This window comes from Mandrillus leucophaeus, unplaced genomic scaffold (genome assembly GCF_000951045.1).
Source record: "Mandrillus leucophaeus isolate KB7577 unplaced genomic scaffold, Mleu.le_1.0 Scaffold14, whole genome shotgun sequence".
NCBI classification, from domain to species: Eukaryota; Metazoa; Chordata; class Mammalia; order Primates; family Cercopithecidae; genus Mandrillus; species Mandrillus leucophaeus.
The window spans coordinates 9,514,467-9,533,957 of NW_012101365.1; the positions used below are offsets into that span (position 1 = coordinate 9,514,467).

The following is a 19,491-nucleotide window of genomic DNA, read 5'->3' on the forward strand; positions in this document are numbered from 1 at the left end:
TGATATTTAGTAATTCAATAATAAAGTAACTTCAAAATAGCCTAGCCTACCTTGAGAAAAGCAGGTTGGAGGGCCCTCACCATGGGATCACTGTGCCTGTCTGTGTTACTGTCAAACATTGTGTGTTCCAGACAGGGAGGGGTGTCAGCTCAGCCTGATAATGTACAGTGGATTGGGGAAGCTAAAGCCTCTGGGCCTCATTCTCCTTGGCTGAAAACAGACCGCGTGTCATGGCACTGGTGAATTAGAAATTCTATCCAGCCACTCTTGGAGATTGATTTTCCGTCTGGGGATCTGACCTCTTGCTTCACTAGCAGAGGGGATCAGACTGTTCTGGGAGGAGTCAATGAGCTGGCCCTCAGAAAAGCCTTCCCTTTCTTTTTTGTTCTTTTCTTTTCTTTTTTTTAACTGTATGTTTCAAAGGGAAAGTCTGATTACTTTGGGGACTTAACACTACCAGTCTGAATTCTTTTTGGTACTTAGAGCCTTGAGATATCCATACCACCCCCACATCCGTCCTTTGTGCTAGAAGATTACTGAAGATTTAATTCCATTTATGTCATTGGATTTGTAAAGAAAAAACCCTTTTGGATTCAAAGATGAAGGCCTCACTTACTTTATTTTTGTCATTTTCACAGACCCCTTATGCAAATGCCTCAAGAGTAAGAATCTTGCTCAAGTGATTTTTGTATCTCCAATGGCGAACACGCAGCCTGACATAGAGTAGCTCCTTGGTAAATACGTGTTCATTCATTCAACAATACCCCCAAGGTACAATGATAAGCAAAATAACCATGGCCCTAATACTGATCACATCTGCAGTTGACTGAAAGAGACAGTGAAAAAGATAAGAACAAATAAATATGTCTTGGGTTAAGTACTATAAAGGAAAAGAACAGGTTCAATTGAAGGAAAAATTAGAATTGTTGATACATGAATGAAAGTAAATGACCCGAATTTCCAACTCTAAATCTCTGTCTCATTTCACCTCTTTGTAAATAATCATTGCTATTATTTTAAATATCACAACCGCTGTCATTTCTTGTTTGCCCATAACTACATTCTAAACTGGGTGCTGACATCTTTGTATTTATTATATAAAATTCTCAAAATTACCCTGCCAGTTAGGCTTTCTTATCACTTATTCCAAATGAAAAAATAAGGTCCAGGGATTTGTTCATGATCGGAGAGCTAAGAAGTGTCAGAGATGAATTAACCCAAAGTTGGTCTGACAAAGCCTTTGTTTTAAGCAAATGGGGAAAAAAAAAATTCTCATTAACTCCAAAGATTATCATCAGGAGTCCAACAGGGTTCCCAATTTGGGAACTACTATATCATTATCATATGGCAAAAGGTCCACTATGTTAGATGAGAAGACAAGAAAAAAAGGATAGGGGGAGAAACTTTGCTGTAGAGTGGGAGGGAAAAGAGGATGATAGTCTTCTTGCATGGGCCGTCTTATCAACCGAGCCATAACAAACTATCACCATGGCAACAGGAAGTCTAATTGATGGCAGATGTTGAGCCACTTTAAAAGCCACGCCAACTGAATGCCAAGCTGATGCTGTCAACCTCTCTCCTCTGCTGCAGCTAGGCTAATCGTGCTATGGTCATATTGGAGAGGCCCATCTTTCAAGGGTAGAACAAACTCTGGACTTGGCATCAGAAGACTTGCGTCTGAGCCCCACATCTGCCCATGCTAAGCTCTGTTGCCCTGAGCAAGTCAGTTCATCAAAAGTAGAAGATAGTTATCATTAATGTTATCATCATTATTACTACCAGTAGTGGGAACTCTCTGAAATTCAATTTCACAATCTGAAAGATTGATAATATTTGTGTAAGTATTGTCAGAAGATTTAAATTGAATAAAAGATGTGGAAGTGCTTAGTAAACTATAAAGTAATTCACAAATATAAGATATTATTAACACCAAGAGACAGTTTGATGTGCCAGAAAGAGCTTGCATCGGAATATGGATATGGCTACTTACAGACGGCTTCATCTGACGGATGCTTCATCTGACTGCTTCATCTGAATGCATCAATTATGTGCTCAGCCTCAGTTTTCTATCAATAAAATTTATTAGTGTAAATCTGTAAAATATTCTACCCATCTTACAAACCTGTGGCTTAATTAACCTCTCTACACTTCAGTTACTCCTCTGTAAAATGGAGGTGGCACTGGCACCTCCCTCATAAGGTTGTTGTGATAATTAAGTAAGCTAACGCAGGGAGAACATTTAGAACGGTGCCTGGGACAGGCAGTGTGTCATACGTATTAATGGTGGTAATGGTAGTGGTGGTGGAGAAGGAGAAGAGGAAGGAGAAGAAGAGGAAGGAAGAGCAATTGAAAATCATATACGTGCATAGAACTGTGAAAGCTGGTGGTAATAGTGGTGGTGGGGAAGGAGAAGAAGAGGAAGGAAGAGGAGGAGGAAGAGCAATTGAAGTCATATACGTTCACAGAACTGGGAAAGCTGGCCGGGCTTGGTGGGTCACACCTGTAATCCCAGCACTTTGGGAGGCTGAGGCCAGTAAATCCCTTGAGCCTAGGAGTTTGAGACCAGCCTGGGCAACATGGTGAAAACCTGTCTCTACAAAAAATACAAAAATTAGCTGGATGTGGTGGCGTGTGCCTATAGTCTCAGCTACTCGGGAGACTGAGGTGGGAGGATTGCTTGAACCTGGGAGGCAGAAGTTGCAGTGAGCCAGTGTTATGCCACTGCACTCCAGCCTGGGCAACAGAGTGAGACCCTGTTTCAAAACAAACAAACAAACAAACAAAAAAAAAAAACTGAAAGCTCCATGTGATACAAGTGAGGACCTCCATAGTTAATGTCAAAATATTTTTGGTCAGTTCCTGGACTGGTTCACATGTCTATCAGTTTTCTCAAAGTTTCCATTGTCTACATAGCCTTTTTGTCATGCCCAGTATGCATGCCTGCTCTGATTCTTGGCTGTGAAGTTTTCAATGGGAGAAGGAGAACCAGGACAAAGAATTGGTACAAACCATGAGAAATAATTTCTCAGAGATCAAGGTCTCTACAGGCTAGGATTTCTCAGAGTCTTCTTTGATATATTAAAAAGTATTTCTGGAAAAAAAACTTAGTTTGAAAACTGCTATGATGTTCAAGATAACTAGACATCTTTTTTTAAAGAGATGGGGTCTTACTATGTTGCTCAGGCTGTACTCTAACTTCTGTGCCCAAGAAATCCTCCGTCCTCAGTTTTCCAGGTAGCTAGGACTATGGATGCCCTTCACAGTACCCAGCTGTAACTAGGTGTCTTCATAGTAAGACATCTGTTAAGACTTTAAAATGTAAACATACATTGTGAATCTCTCAGGTTGGGTAGGCATATAGAGTATGGTGTTTCCCAAATTTACTTGATCGAAGAATTAGTTTTTCATGGAGCATCTTACTTTGCTAAAGTTTCAAGTACCAAAATTAGGAAATGTTTATGTAAGCCCATAGCCAAGACAATCAAGCATTAAGCGCAGTACCACAAAACAGGTTTGAAAACTCCTACTAATCCTTCCATCAATTCATGTGTCTATTTAATAAATTAAAAGAGTTCTGTATGTGGCAGTGACTATGTGCTAGATGGTGAAGAAACAATACAAGCAAGACTAGTATGTTCCCTACCCTCTCAGAGTTCTGGAGGGCCTACTGTGGAGAGGGAAAAGTTGCCCACCAATTTTACTGCAGTGACAAGTGAAAAGATGGAGAGGACAGGTGCCTTGACACTAGAAGCAGAGGCTTCTTACCCAACCTGGTGGGTCAAGGAGAGTTTCCCAGGGTAAATAACTTCTAAGTGGAGACTCAAAGGAGGAGTTACAGCTGTGCGACCCATAGGAACTTGCAGCACACTCGCCCATGCATTCCATATTGTATCCTCATGGCAGCCTTTCTTGGTACATGCAATGAGAGTGGGAAAAGTTATTAAGTGGCCATTACCACCTAATGAGTTCCTACTCAATGAGTCAGGGACTGTGCTAGGCATCTTACAAATTTATTGTATTTAATCTTGACGGCAATGAGCAGTATCCTCAGTTTACAAATGAGAAGTTGAGGCTCATGGGAGATAAGTGGTTTCCCAACGCTGTACGTGTAGTTAGTACAAAGCCAGGACTTTCCGGTCTGCCTGATTCCAAAGCCCATTACACTGTGGTTAGCCAGTGCTGAGCCTGGACCGTGGCTAGTTCATAACAGGGTTTTTACTAGTCAGAAATACGGGAGAGTAAGCAGAATGTCATGGATTCTTCCTTAAGCTAATTGTATTCTTCTTAAATGACTTATATTATCCTGAGATGTCCGTCTCCCAACCATTTGATGTAGAAAATCCTGTGAGCTTTTTTCATATATATATTACTTGTCAGAGAAAACTTTGAGCTTCTTCTTGGCAAAATAAAAACTTTCTATCCATATGTCAGTGTCCCAAGTCATTTTGGAAGTGTTGCCATCTATGAAATCTAAAAATCATGGAAGTTCTGTGCATGCAACTTTCTAGAACATATTCATTCTAAAAGTGAGAGAAATATGAACCAGTACATTGCTGTGAGTTCTGCTGGTTCAAAATTGGATGAGTTGCTGAATTCCATGGGCACCAGCAGCCAAAAATGGAGATAAAGTAAGATCAAGTGGCATTTTCCAAAATGTACACACACACCACCAGTGACATTCAGGCATTCTACATACTGGTTTACAGATATTCTTTTTCTGATGGTTAAATATTCATTTTAATAGATACTAGAAAAAATGTACCTAGCATTAAACCTGGGTTTTCATGAACATTTTTCCCTAGCTTGAGACAATTTTAAAAAGAAAAGTTTTTTCCCAGAATTTACAAAAATATTTTATGACTAATCAATACTATAGATAGTACTTGGGAAAAGAAAATAATTGTGAAGATAGGACCTGAATTACTAAAGTATATGAAATAGTATGATAATGTGTATAAAAGTCCCTCATGCATAAAAGTCCCCAGTAAATGCTTTCTTCCTTCCTGAGTCACATGGTGAGCAAGTGGCAGGGGCCCAGGACTAAACCTCATAGCATCAGACTCCCAGTCTAGTGCTCCTTCCAAGACACCCTTCAATTGTCTTCTTTTTTTTTTTTTTTTTTTTTTGAGATGGAGGCTCGCTCTGTTGCCCAGGCTGGAGTGCAGTGGTGCGATCTCCACTCACTGCAAGCTCCGCCTCCCAGGTTCACGCCATTCTCCTGCCTCAGCCTCCTGAGTGGCTGGGACTACAGGCGCCCGCCACCATGCCCGGCTAATTTTTGTATTTTTAGTAGAGACGGGGTTTCACCATGTTAGCCAGGGTGGTCTCGATCTCCTGACCTTGTGATCCGCCCGTCTCGGCCTCCCAAAGTGCTGGGATTACAGGCGTGAGCCACCGCGCCCGACCAATTGTCTTCTTTCTGTCTGCCTACCTCATACTGTGTCCTTCATCTCTCTGTCTAGCCCCCAGGAAAAGTGCAGCAAGTGCAGGTATTTCTGAAATGATGAGTGGCTCACAGAAAGGATCTGATGAGTGTTAGTAATAAGCAATGTGTGCCTAAGAGTGTAGACACTATTAGCATTTGGAAAAATAGGAATCTGAACTGAGAGCTGGAAGGGCCCTTACAGATTATCCCACACAAACCCTCTTTTTACAGATGAGGAAGTTGAGACCCAGAAAGGGGAAGTGCTTTGTGCATGGCCAGAGAGCTAATTGCTGATCAAACCAGGACGAGCATCCTTATGAAACATGCAAATGTAAAATTACATGTGGAAAAAAAAAAACCTTTACCTCCAGATATCCTGCTTTCCAGAAAAGTGGCGAGAAGTACCACAAAAATACCTTTACTTCCAAAAATTTGAAAATGTTGAAGGTCATGCTTCATATTGTGCCAGGCAAGAGAACATTGTACATAATTGTAAATCACCACTGGAGGAGGTGGTCCTGGTTATATTCTTTTGTTTGTTTGTTTGTAACACACATAACATAAAATTGATCATCTTAACCATTTTTAAGTGTACAGTTTAGTGGTATTAAGTTCATTCACATTATTGTGCAATCATCACCACCATCCATCTCCAGAACTCTTTTCATCTTGCAAAACTGAAACTGTACCAGTTAAACAATAACTCTGCATTGCCCCTCCCCCAGCGCCTGGCAACCACCATTCTACTTTCTGTCTCTGTATATTTAACTACTCTCTAGATACCTCATATAAGTGGAATCATACGGCATTTGTCTTTTGTTGACCGGCTAATTGCACTTAGCATAATGTTCTCGAGGTTTATCCATGCTGTAGCATGTATCAGAATTTCCTTCCTTCTTAGTTGTATTCTTAATGCAACATAGCTTGTTCTCTGTGGTCTGCTGATTATAACCATCATCTCTGTGAAGACTTTGGCGTGCTTAACATTTTTGGGACTTCTTTCCAGTGGGGCAAATAGATAGCTCAGTTGTGGACGATAGCAGCAATGGGAAGAGGTATTTGAGAAGATATCAGACTCTCTTCTTCCTGTCTTTTGCAACTAGGTGACAAGAGGTAAACAGAATTGCATGCTGTGCCCCTCCACATCACCCCCTATTTTCTTTGTTTCTTCTGTCCAAGTCTTCAGTCAGTCACAGAGAAGCAATGAGAGTTGAAGATTTTAAAAGTGGATTTTCAAATAAGACAGCCTTGGGTTCCAGTCCTACCTCTGAAATTTACTAATATGTGATCTTGGGTAACGTGATTAAACTCTTTGAGCCTCAGTTCTGTAATCTGGACATAGAGATAATAATACTTTTATCAAAAAAACATGCCTTTTTTTTCCTTCTGAGTGATGAGATGCTTTCTGTATTTTTTCTGGATTTAAACATAGTTTCCAAAGTTAAAATATTACTACTACTACTATAACCTGTCCCATTGGATTGTTTAGAAATGTAATGTGATATATGACATTTTGGCTTCTCTGAGATGTCTTGTTCCAGCCCAAAGATTATTAGGGAACGTCATGTCATTTGAAAGGAGAGAAAGCTGATTTATTGATAATGTTCTGCATGTCATATGTATCATTTCTTTCTCATCAAAAACACTGAGTAGAACTCTATTATGGTAGTTGGTCCTTCACTTCATAATTTTCTATTTTCCCAGCTAGGCAGAACCATGCCCACCCCCCCAGTTCCCACCCCTTGGTCAGTACCTAGCATTATGCCCAGAAAAACTACAGATGCTTCTTCCCACTCCCCCGCAACCCCCACACCCCCGTTACCAAAGTGTTTCTATAATGCTCTGGGAATCAGTCAGCATCTCAATTCCCCCATGGTCTCATGGTTAAACATACCATTCATTCAACCTCTCAACTGTGACAAAGAAGGAAGCCTGGGTGTAGAAACTGATTTCAGCTCCCCTCTGAAGTTGGATTTCTCTCTTTGCTGACCACTTGGGAATTTTTTTTTCTTGCTTCTGACCCACCTCTCCCCTTCCTTTTGATAAACAGGACAGCTGTCCCCAAAGGGTTGAATCCATTACCTTTCACCAGAGTTGAGTTCATTTTCCATTTCATGTTTCTGTTTAAAGAGAAAGCCCTTTAAAAGCGCTGAGCATACACTGAGCGTGTGTACTTAATTTTTAATATGTGTGTGCCCACACCTAAGAGAACAGAGAACCTTAAATAATAATGAAACTGAATTGTACATGTTGTATGTTTTACGTGGCACTGATTCCTAAATATGCTCTTAGCAGCCAGGTATTATTTAATACATCCCCATTAATCAAACTGCCAAATCTAAATGAAAACCATGTTTAAATATGTTTAATAAGATTATAGCTTTTGGTTGAGTATCAAACTAACATAGCTACATTTTTCCTTCCAGCCAGCCCTCATTTACTGTCTTACATTTTTACTCTGAAAGCTAGTTCTTTTGTACTATCAAGTCAATCTTGATTATAAAACAGGTTATACCACAAACTCTTAGTATCATGAGCTTCAGCTGAGTCCTTCACTGTAAATGTCAGGAGAAAGAACAGTTCTGAGATTTTTCTTTCTGGCTAAAAAATGATATTTTTCTTCTTCTTGGGGTGAGTCTTTGAGTTTAAAAGGAAATTAAAAATTCTGTTAGAGATACTAAATTGTTTGTAGCGTCTGTATTAAATGATGTCTGCCTTTTGCGCAGTTATTGAAAGTGTTTCATACTAAAGGTACTTTTTCTTTTTGATGGTTCAGGCTTCTGTTAGTTTTGCAATAGTGCCACCTCGGGGCTCTAGAGAACATTGCATGGGCTGCTAAAATCTCTTTCAAAAACAATCCCTCTGCTCTTTTGACATGAATAGAAAAAGTATTTGTGGGTCATTGGGACTGATGGAGAAAGAAGGTACATGGTACCCTGGGCAAGGTACGTTTCCAGTTCTACTTTCCAGGCTTCCAATCTGCAAACAAAAAAAGGAGGTAAATAAAAAGAGTTTTTTTTGAAAAAATAAAGAACTAGCCAAACTTGGAGTAACATATAGTATTCTAGCAGATTTTTAAAGTTATTAATAAAACAACATCGTATTTATTAACGTGTTTAATTCCTGTTCTTATTTGCAACAGTTTGCCTGCTGTTCTCACCTTTGTAACAGGCATGTCCTGCGGTGATTGCAGAGAAGTGATGACTGCTTTGACTTGCTGTCCTGTGAGAATGTCTTGCTTCTTACATCTCCAATTCTTCTGTTTGCCTTGTACAATATTCTATATCCATATTCACCCTTATAAAGTTGTCATTCAGACTTTTTGTCTATTTGTTCTCTCCACTGATACCATTATTTCTTCTAGCTTCTCAGAGCCCTTACATTTTCTCCATGTTTATATGTCTTGAAACTTTTAAATTCTTGATCAAAGCAATCATAAACGTATCTATTACAAACACATTAAAATTATTTGATTATATAAAAACTGACAAACAATTCTTATAAAACTGTTTTTGTACTACATCAAGTTCAAAATAGGTGGCACATGTTTAACTTTGTACACTGTAGAAATTCTAAGATTCATTTCAAAAAGAAAAAGCAAATACAGTGCACAGCAATGCATATAATTCTTATAGACCAGTGTTACCTATCTGTCATATCTCTCTGTAAATAATGATGGTGACAATGACGATAGGCAACGTTTATTGATGTTTTTTATATGCCAAGCACTGTTCTAACCACTTTGCATGAATTAACTCAGTCACCATGGGACAGGAACTGTTATTATCCCAATTTTACCCACATTCACGGAATGCTTCTGTGTTCCAACAAGGAAACTTCAACAAAGGAGCGCATGAGCTTATCATAGGTTGTGTGCAGTAAGAGTTTATATTGTTAGTTTTTCCTTGAACTGCTTGGGAGTCAGTGTCACTTTGCTTAGCCCCATTAGCCTGCCCTCCCTTTGGAGTGTGCAGGTCTCCTTTACTGTCTGATACCTGTGTTCTTCCCTCACTGAGTGTCTCTAGCTTTGTCTAGCAACACCTGCCCTCACAGAACTTACATTCAGGTGGGAAGATCCTAAGAAACAGCAATCACAACAAGTAACATTGATTTCAGGTGGCAAGAAATGTTATGAAAGAAAGCAAAGTGATATCAGGGAGCAAAAATGGAATGACAGACTGGGTGTGAATGGCTGACTGTGTGAGCAGGAGAGAGGCCCTCCTGAGGAAGGGGTGTTCATGGTGAGTCCCAAATGACAGAGAGGACAGCAAGTGCAAAGGCCCTGGAGTGGGAATGAATTGAACTTGTGTGAAGAAAAGCAAAAAGAGCAGGGAGGCTGGAATGTGTTGAGTAAGGAGAATACTGTGGGGCTCCTGTTTCTTTCCTTTCTCTGTTCCCAGCACTCTTGTGTTTTCTGTCTCAGACTCTGGTTTCGCTGAACTCAAAGAAATGGTTTGGAATTGCAAAATCCTGAGATGTCATCCACCGGGAGTGTTGGGGATAGGGAGACACATGCAAGAGAATTGGCCTAAGAAAGCTTATACCCTGAGTATCTTCCATATATACCCATAGCCCCACATATTTTTATCTTGCAAAGTCAGATAAGATGAACATAAGACAGAAGTGGAATCCCAGCACAGTTCATCCTCAATGCCCCACAGCACTGAACAGACATTGGATATCGTACTTCACACAAGTATAGTGACTTTTTTGTGTGTCTGCCTCTCCACTAGACTGGAAATTGACTGAGGACAGAGCTTATGTCATAATCTTTCTTCAGTCATTTTTCTTTCTTGCGTTCATTTTATCAGTAAATGCTTGAGTGCCATCTATGTGCCAACCACTCGTACTAGGCCCATCTATCTCTACTTGGATAAAATTCTAAGCAGGAAAGATACAGTCCCTGCTCTCAAATTTCCAACAGTATTGCAGAAGAGAAATACCATAAAATAGCATAATACAGTGTGCTAAGCCTCAGCTTTGGGGAGACAGAGAAAATGTTCCAAAGGAAGTGACAGTTGAGTCCAGTCAGGATTTGGAAGTGTAAATAAAAGTGAGTGTGTGTCTGCCTGTGTGTGTGTTTAGAGAGGGGTATGTATGTGTAGAGGGCCTGAAATAGGAGAGAGTGTGTGCAGAATTTTAAACCTTGGGAACAAAGGATTCATGAACTCAGAGGTGAACTCAATTGTGTACTGGATGAAAATGTGAATGAATGAGTACATGAATGTATAAATGAATGAATCAGTGAGTGATTTTTTCCCACATGTTACAGAGGCAGCTCATGAAATGGAGGTTGTATTAGTCTGTTTTCACACTGCTATAAAGATACTACCTGAGACTGGGTAGTTTAAAAACAAAAAGGGTTTAACTGACTCACTGTTTTGCATGGCTGAGGAGGCCTCAGGGAACTTACAGTCATGGCGGAGGGTGAAGGGGAAGCAGGCACTTTCTTCACAAGGCGGTAGGAGAGAGAGCATAGGGGAAAGTGCCACATTAAAACATCAGCTCTCGTGAGAACTCTCTCACTATCATGAGAACAGCATAGTGGAAACAGCCCCCATGATCCAATCACCTCTCACCAGGTTCCTCCCTCAGCACGTGGGGATTTCAATTTGAGGTGAGATTTGGATGGGGAGACAGAGCCAAACTATCTCAGAGGTATAAAGCCAAAAGGCATTTTTATTAATTCACCCTGAGAAATCACTATTCCACATTCTGCCCATTATTTTCATGTAGGCAGACTCGTATGGAGACCTATATCTTTATCAAAAATGTGCTTGTCAAGTAGATTATTCAGTGACTTATTGGGAGAAAAGGCCAGGCATTCGTCTTATTCTAGGGAGGGCTTTATCAGTGGAACTGCGTATAGCTGATAGCCAACATTTCTCTTTATCCTGAACATTGCTTAGATGAGAACTATGGGGTAAAAAATGAGTGAAAAAATAAGTTAAAATGTCAAGGGTGTGCATAGAAGAGAGAGAGGCTGTTACTGTGGTCTAGACGCCAGAGGTGGAAAGCCGCTTTGGAAAGTAGGGACCAGATTCTAGTCTTTGCTGTACCACTCTCTTGTTGTGTGTCATTGAGCAACTAGCCATCCTCAAACCTGTAAAGTGGAACTATGCCAGGCAATGTCTAAATTTAGTCTCTATCAGCTCTAGAATTTTGTGTTCATCTTAGTTATACCTGCTGAGGAGGGAGAGGTATTGAATGTATATGGGCACCAGGTGGGCAGCTTCTTCATAGTCCGTGGATGACAGCTCTGTCCTGGGGCACTCACTCCTCCAGAGTACCTTAAGAAGTACCTTAAGAAGCTGTCCTTATCTGCTATACCCTTGGAAGGGTTCTGGCTGTTAACCACCTTTGTTGGACACACTGCTGCTCTTCTCCTTCCCCACTTATGTCTGTTATTCTAAAGTGGTCTGAGAAGTTGGCTATTCCTGATGTTGCCTTTTCTTATACTCCACATAGGAATCCTCTGCTCAGAGGGTTATTTGTAAAAATTAATGAGATACATGTAAAGCAGCCAGAACAGTATCTGGCACATGATAAATACAAAGAATGTTTGTTACTATTTGTCACAATTATTCCTGCAGCCCTTCATTGTGCCTTTCTTCCTCAGGTATTTTCTGCCTTGTTCTCCAACAAGCACAAGGGATACAGGGGTAAATAGGATACCATCTCTGTCCTGAGGGGTTCTGTCCAGTCCTATTTACTGAGTGCCTTCCATGTGCCAGGCACTAAGGTTAAATCATTGAGCCCCCACCACAATCCATTGCAATACTCATTATACCCATTTCATCTTCGAGGAAACTGCAACCCAGAACAGAAAAGTCGTGTGACATTCCCAGCATCACACGATTAGTAACTGGCAAAGTTGGAATTGGAGCTCCAATCTCACAGACTCCAAATCCAGTGTTCTTTCCACCTTGTCACCCAGCTACCACAAGGCTGCCATTGCACGGTTTTGAAAGGAAAAAGAAGCAGCAGTGCATGATGGGAGTCAGCATAATGGGAAATAAACTCTCCTTCCCTGGGCATCTACTTCTAACTTGCAGAAGAATAGGAAGGCTAGTCTTGTGAGCCCAGCTCCCAGCAGTCCTTGCTTTAGCCCATCTGAAAAGGATCTGTCTTTAAAAGCAAGGAGCCAGAAAAAATAATTCATACTAAAAACAAACTCTGTCATGAGTCATTTGACTTTGCTTTCCCCTGAACACATAGTTTATGTCTTGGGTGAGCTAAGGCTAAAGGAACATCTGATATGTTTTAGGCTAGCAGAGGCATTATTTAAGGAGCTTCACATCCAGTGTGTGCCCACTGGACCCTATGGTTTAAATCAAGGCTTCTGCTTATGGGGCCTGACAATTTGTTATTTTTGTTGTAGTTGTATTGGAGTGTGATTGTGTACATGTTTTATCAAGATGACAAGAATTGCTCTGGTTCATGATTCAGAAGTTCTCAGGCTGTTGAACTAGCCTACGCAGTAGTTACTCTGAGTATGCGCGCTAGACAGGAATGTGTATATGTGCGCATATGTTCAGATGTATGAGCACTTACAGAAACAGAAGAGAATGAGAGAAAGGCAGATTCCGGCTGAGCATCTTACCATTCTTATCAGCAGAAGAGCAAGCCCAGCCCTGGGGCTGGGTCAGAGGATTTCTCAATCCTGGGTGAACAGCAGATAACCCCGAGCACAAAGCAAGTGTTTCTGTCTCTGTTGCCAACTTGCTTTTCTTTAGATACTTGAAAAATGACAGGAATACACTTACTTTGTAAAAGCACGAACAATGGAATATAGAGCAAAAGTGAAAGGCACAAACCTCTCCTGATCCCAAAAATAATCACTATTATGCATTTTGTATGCCTGTCTTACTTTTTTGATGTATTCACGGACATATATATACACATATACAGATCATATAGTAGAGATTGTATAATAGGATACTATACTATTTAAATAGTAGAGGATGAAAAAGAGATCAACTTTTTTATCTGCAAGATACTTTGGAATATATTAATACATATAAAGCTGCCCCATGATAACAGTAATTCCAGAATCTGCATATATAAAAAACTGTTTAACCAATGTGTTGATAGACCTTTAGGTAGTTTCTAGTGTTTAGCTATTAAAAACGGAGACACAAAGATCATTGTTGGTGTAGTTCTTTATATACAAATATGAGGATTTCTTTTGGAGAAATACAAAAAAAAGTGGAATTTCTAGTGGAAGGATTTGTGCATTTAAAATTTTGTTAGCTGTGGCCAAAATGTCCTCCAAAAAAGCTGTCCCAATTCGTATTCCTGCCAATGATGTCCCTGTGCCTTTGCCAATGCTGGATATTGTCAGTTGTTTAATATTTTTGCCAATTTTGGGGCAGAAAATGACTGCTCATTGTTCTTTTCCTTTGCCTTTCCCATTACTAGTAAGAATGAACATTCTCTTTATACCCATCAAGTACTTTTCTGTTAATGGCCTATTAATATCTTTTCTTCATTTTCCTATAGGGTTGTCTTTTCCTCATTGATTTAGAGGAGTTCTTTATCTACTCTATATACCAATTCTTTATCTGTCATTACATACTAAAGACATCCTTATAGTATGTCCCTTCTCATCTACCTTTGCTTACAATATCTGGTACCGGAGTTTTAAAATGTCATAAACTTTTATCTGTGAATCTCTTTTTGACATCAGAATTTCTTAGAAATATTCCCTTTAAACTATTTCTTTTCTTGAAGCAGTGTTTTTCAGACTGATAATGTTTTAGACTTTTATGTGCCCAAGAGTAAACTATGGACTGAGGAGGTGAGTGTTTTACCCTAGGCAAAGCTGAGATCAGAACACACCAGGCCGGCAGGTCTCTGTGTTTGTTAAAGACATTCTTAGTAATTTTATCATTAATTATGGGAAAATTGTAAAACTCCATCGGGATCAGCCACAGGCAAATGAGATGCAGCAAGGAGCTAGATGCTGGGCACACAGCCTGAAATCATCTGAGCATTGAATCATACCCAGCTTCCTCTACTTACCACTTGACTTTGAGACATAACTTCGCTGCTCTGAGCCTTAGTTTATTTCTCTGTAGAATGGAGCTGATCACAACTTCAAATGGATATTGTGAGGTTTCACATTGTTTCAGCGCATGGTATCTGCTCAATACATGTTTGCTTTTGCCTTTTCTGGTTAAATACCTTTTTTCCCCTGGACCTTCTAATGCAACTGGTCATCTAAAACTATTGGCTTCCATCTCTTCTGAGGAATTTTGTAGCCAAATGGTGGAGGCATATCTAGCTTGAGAGTCTGAGGCAATTTCCTGATGATACATCTCAGTGGGCCTAAAGGAAACGAAACACCTACACCATTGCTCAATGCTGGAAAATTCTCCACAGTGGCCGACCCCTTTAGGAGGAGGGAAGTCAGTGCTCTGGGGAACAGCTCCTGTCTACGTGGGTGGAGAGTTCTTTCTTCAAGCATTGGTAGATTGTAAACTCACTGAGCCTCCTGCCTACACAGGAATAAATTGCCCCTGCCTTTGAGATCATCCCTTTTTCTCCTCACCTCAAGCTGGCATCCTTCTCTCCTTAAGGCAACACAGCACTAGAGGCTGACTGCCCAACCTCTTGAGCCAGACTGCCTGGAGTTAAAACCCAGCTCTGCCACTCTTTACTTGTGAGGCCTGGAGCAAGTTTCTTAATTACTCTCTGCCTCTGTTTCCCTGGCTGTAAGATGAGAGCGCTAATGTTATCTACCTCCTAGAGTTGTTACATGGGTCACTATTTATAAAGTACTTGGCACATAGTACAGTATTCAGGGAGCCACTAATAAATCATGTATGGTATCTGAATTTGGGCTCCTCATTTCACAGCCAATTAACTTTGGATAATATGCTTACTCTAAGCTGAGCTCTCTAATTTGTGAAATGAGTATGAAAATATCTACTTCATGGGACTGCTGGACAAGTCAAATGGGATAATGTATGTAATCATTATAGGTACTCAAGAAAGAAGTGGTAGCTACTCTGGTAATGAGTATCAAAAAAGACAGACAAGAGACTGGTAGAATGTGGCCTCCACACTCTTAGCCCTGTGACCTTAGACCTGACCTCTTCAACATTCAGTTTCCTGATCTGTAGAATTAGATTGATAATGGTGCCTACCTCTAGGTTCATTATGAAGAAGGAATAATAATAAATTGGGTTCATAGAAAGTACTTAATACAATTTATTATTATCATTACCTGTATCCCCTATCCATTTAAGGGAAGATTCCTGTTTGCAGTCAGAGTCCCTGGGCAGAAGTGATGACAGCACAGGCAGAGCCCTGCACCCTCTGCCCTCTCCAACTCTGGGGAGTCTGTAGCACAAGGTAAGAAAGAGAATCAAATCTAAGGAAGGGAAATTGAGATCAAAGCCTGATTTCTATGGATCAGGCCAAAATGATTGAAGGAGAGAGAGATACACAACTAAGGATGTCCATCAGGATTTATCTGCAGCAGTGTGTCTCATTTTAATTCTTAAAACAGTTTTGTCGGATAGGTACTATTATTTCCAGTTTTGCCTAATGAAACTGAGAGCTGGAGAGGTTAAGTGACTCGCCTAAGGTCAGATAGCTAAAAAGTAGGAAAACTGGGATTTGAGCCCAAGTCTGTCCAACTCTAAGTCCCTAATGATATGCTTTTAATACATGCCTTGCCTCTGCTGGGAATGACTCAGAGGCCAAGCTGTAGGAGGAGGGGGAGAGAAGGATGACTGTGTTTCTCAGGGTGAACAGAGTAGGCAGCCACAGGGGCAGCAGGCCTGGAGCTAACAGGCCTTCATGTAAAAATTTGGAAATTTTGCCTGAAAGACAAGAGAGTGTTTTCAGCTGAGGTCGTTTTCAACTGTACCCTGTGTACTAGGCTGAGGGTAAACCAAAACACAGCCATAAATAGTTCTCCACAGAATTCTCGTCACAACAGCCCACTGTATTCCTTCTGTTTGGAGATGAATGTTGAAACGCCATGCATGAAAATGGCTGAGTCTGTTACTGTTCATGAAGTCTAGTCACAGCCCATTCGAATGAAACCCCCTTGGTTATGAATAGAGATATGAGAATCAGCAGATGATCAGCCATCATGGGCTCTCAACAAATGGCTTTGCCCAAAGAATCAGCATCCGTGGACTTCATACAAAGCAGGCCTTCCCAAAGCCTCTGTTTTGAAGGGACCCACTCTATTTGAATAGGTGTTTACCCACTTGCTACAGAATATGTTTGTATACCTGTTCTTTATCTAATTAAAAAAAGTATCAAAGCTAGATGGGACTTTAACAAGTCATCGAGTCCAATGCATTTAAAAGAAGTGGACAATTGGTTCCAGAGTAGGAGGTGACTGTCCTGAGGTTATACAGAGAGAATCTGAGATGAAATCCAGGCCTCCTTATTCTTAGTCTAAAACATGTCTGACTCTGCTCTTGTGAATGCAGCCAATACAGGGACAAAAAGTCTTTGGGCTTCTCTAAAGGGAGGGACTGCAATGTATTAGAAATGGGAAGGAGGTTATGTTTTTCCTTGGTGCTTTCTACCTGCCCCATCTATTCTTTTCCTGCCATTTCAGTTTTTTGTTTTTGTTTTTGTTTTTTCTCATCTGTCAGAACTAACCAGTCTAATGTGCTCACTTTTCACTCCCTAAGAATCAGACTCCCAGATTTCCAGAGTTACTGCTGTTTACCTATTTCAGAGCTTTTCCCTACTGTTACTGGACTGCCTTTTGAACAATGGAAGGGACCCTAGACCAGGAGGATACCAGGCTCGGCCCCTATTAAATGGGTCTCCTTGGTTAAGACATTGCCTACCCAAGCATCAATTCTCAGTCTCTAAGGTGCAGGTGAGAAAGAGGAAAGGGACAAATAGTAATTGATCACCTGATACATGCTGAACTCTAATTATGTAATGACATTTAATCTTTAAAGGAGGTTATGTGAACTAGGTAGATATTATTATCTTCATTTGCAAATGAGGAACTAGATGTCTGGAAAGGTAGTTCACATTCTCAAAGCCATGGAACAGTAAGGGACAGAGTTGGGATCTGTACCTAGATTTGTCTGAAAATCCAAAGTACAGGTTGAGCAGCACTAATTGGAAAATCTAAATCCAACATGCTTCAAAATCTGAAACTTTTTGTGCATTGATATAACACCCAAAGGTCATACTCAAAGGAAATGCTCATTGTAGCATTTACAGTTTTGGATTTTGGATTTAGGGATGCTCAACCAGTAATTATATAATGCAAATATTCAAAAATCTAAAATTCAAAACACTTCTGATTCCTAGAATTTTGGATAAGGCCTCAACCTTTTAAACTAAACCTGTTTAAGCTGTTTCAAGTTTGCCAAGCAAGAAAAAGTGAGATGAATGTGTGTGTACATACACGCACACACATACACACACATGCATACACATCCTGACTCTCTGTTAGTCCATTTTCACACTGCTATAAAGATACTACCTGAGACTGGGTAGTTTATAAACAAAACAGGTTTAATTGACTCCCAGTTCCACATGGCTGGGGAGGCCGCAGCAAACTTACAATCAGGGTGGAAGGTAAAGGGGAAGCAGGCACATTCTTCACAAGACAGCAGGAAAGAGAGTGAGTGCAGGGGAAACTGCCGCTTTTAAGCCGTCAGCTCTCATGAGAATTCCCTCACTATCAGAAGAACAGCATGAGGGAAACCACCCCCATGATCCAATCACTTCCTACCAGGTCCCTCCCTCAATACGTGGGGATTACAATTTGAGATGAGATTTAGGTGGAGACACAGAATGAAACTATATCTCACACACACACACACATACACACACACAAGAAGAGTGCTTTCCAAACTGTGAAATGCCACCCACAGGTGGACACTTAGCCACCCAGTCCAGGCCAAGAATGAAGTGGCTGTCAACATGCCACAGCCATCATGCAAAGAATCTACTTACAAGTGAGAGGAGTGGAAATATTTAGAGGCAAGGACCTATCAGGTAGGTGAGTAGTTCTCAAATGTCACTGGAGGGCCACTGCAGGCAGGGCAGGCTACAATTTGTATATCCCCCAATTTGTGGGACCCTGTGCAAAATGAAAATGTAGATCCCTGACCAGGGGCAGGAAAGTCACTCCTTCCAGCAGGCCTTCTGCCTCAACCTATGGATGACAGGTGACTTCCAAGGCTTTCCAAATTTCACATGGAACCCCTCTGTAGGTTGTCAGCCTGACACTCCATGGCAGTGGTAGCCAGCTGGGGTCACTGCCTTGGCCCACCCTGAGACACAAGGGGCTCAATGTCTGGCCTGACTCTTTCCACACCTATGCTCATCTCTATGAGAAGAAGGGCAAGAGCAAAACATGCCCTCACCCCTAGCCACGTAACCCTACCACCAACTCACAGGTGTGTGGTCAGCAGTGGGATGGGGCAGCAGAAGACAGAGAGTGGATGGCCAAGAACTGGCCCTGGAGACTAGCCCCACTGTTCCATCAATTTTCACTTAAAAAACACAGATTCAAAGATAAAAAAGTATTCCCTATTTAATAAATGGTGTTAGGAAAACTGGCTAGCCATATGCAGAAAACTGAAGCTGGACCCCTTCCTTACATCTTATACAAAAATTAAGATAGATTAAAGATTTAAATGTAATACTTAAAACCATAAAAACCCTAGAAGAAAACCTAGGCAATACCATTCAGGACATAGGCATGGGCAAAGACTTCATGACTAAAACACCAAAAGCGATGGCAACAAAAGCCAAAATTGACAAATGGGATCTAATTAAACTAAAGAGCTTCTACACAGCAAAAGAAACTATCATCAGAGTGAACAGGCAACCTACAGAATGGGAGAAATTTTTTGCAATCCATCCATCTGAAAAATGGTTGATATCCAGAATCTATAAATAATTTAAACAAATTTACTAAAAAAAGCAACCGCATCAAAAAGTATACAAAGAATATGAACAGACACTTTTCAAAAGAAGACATTTATGTGGCCAAGAAACTTATGAAAAAAAACTCATCATCACTGCTCGTTAGAGAAATGCAAATCAAAACCACAATGAGA

At 40.6% G+C, this 19,491-nt stretch overlaps 1 protein-coding gene across 4 annotated transcripts in view; it reads left to right on the forward strand.

Moving 5' to 3' along the window:
• Positions 1–19,491, forward strand: part of FGGY (FGGY carbohydrate kinase domain containing) — a 469,171-nt gene that overhangs the window by 398,824 nt on the left and 50,856 nt on the right. The gene's annotated exons all lie outside the window — the stretch shown is intronic.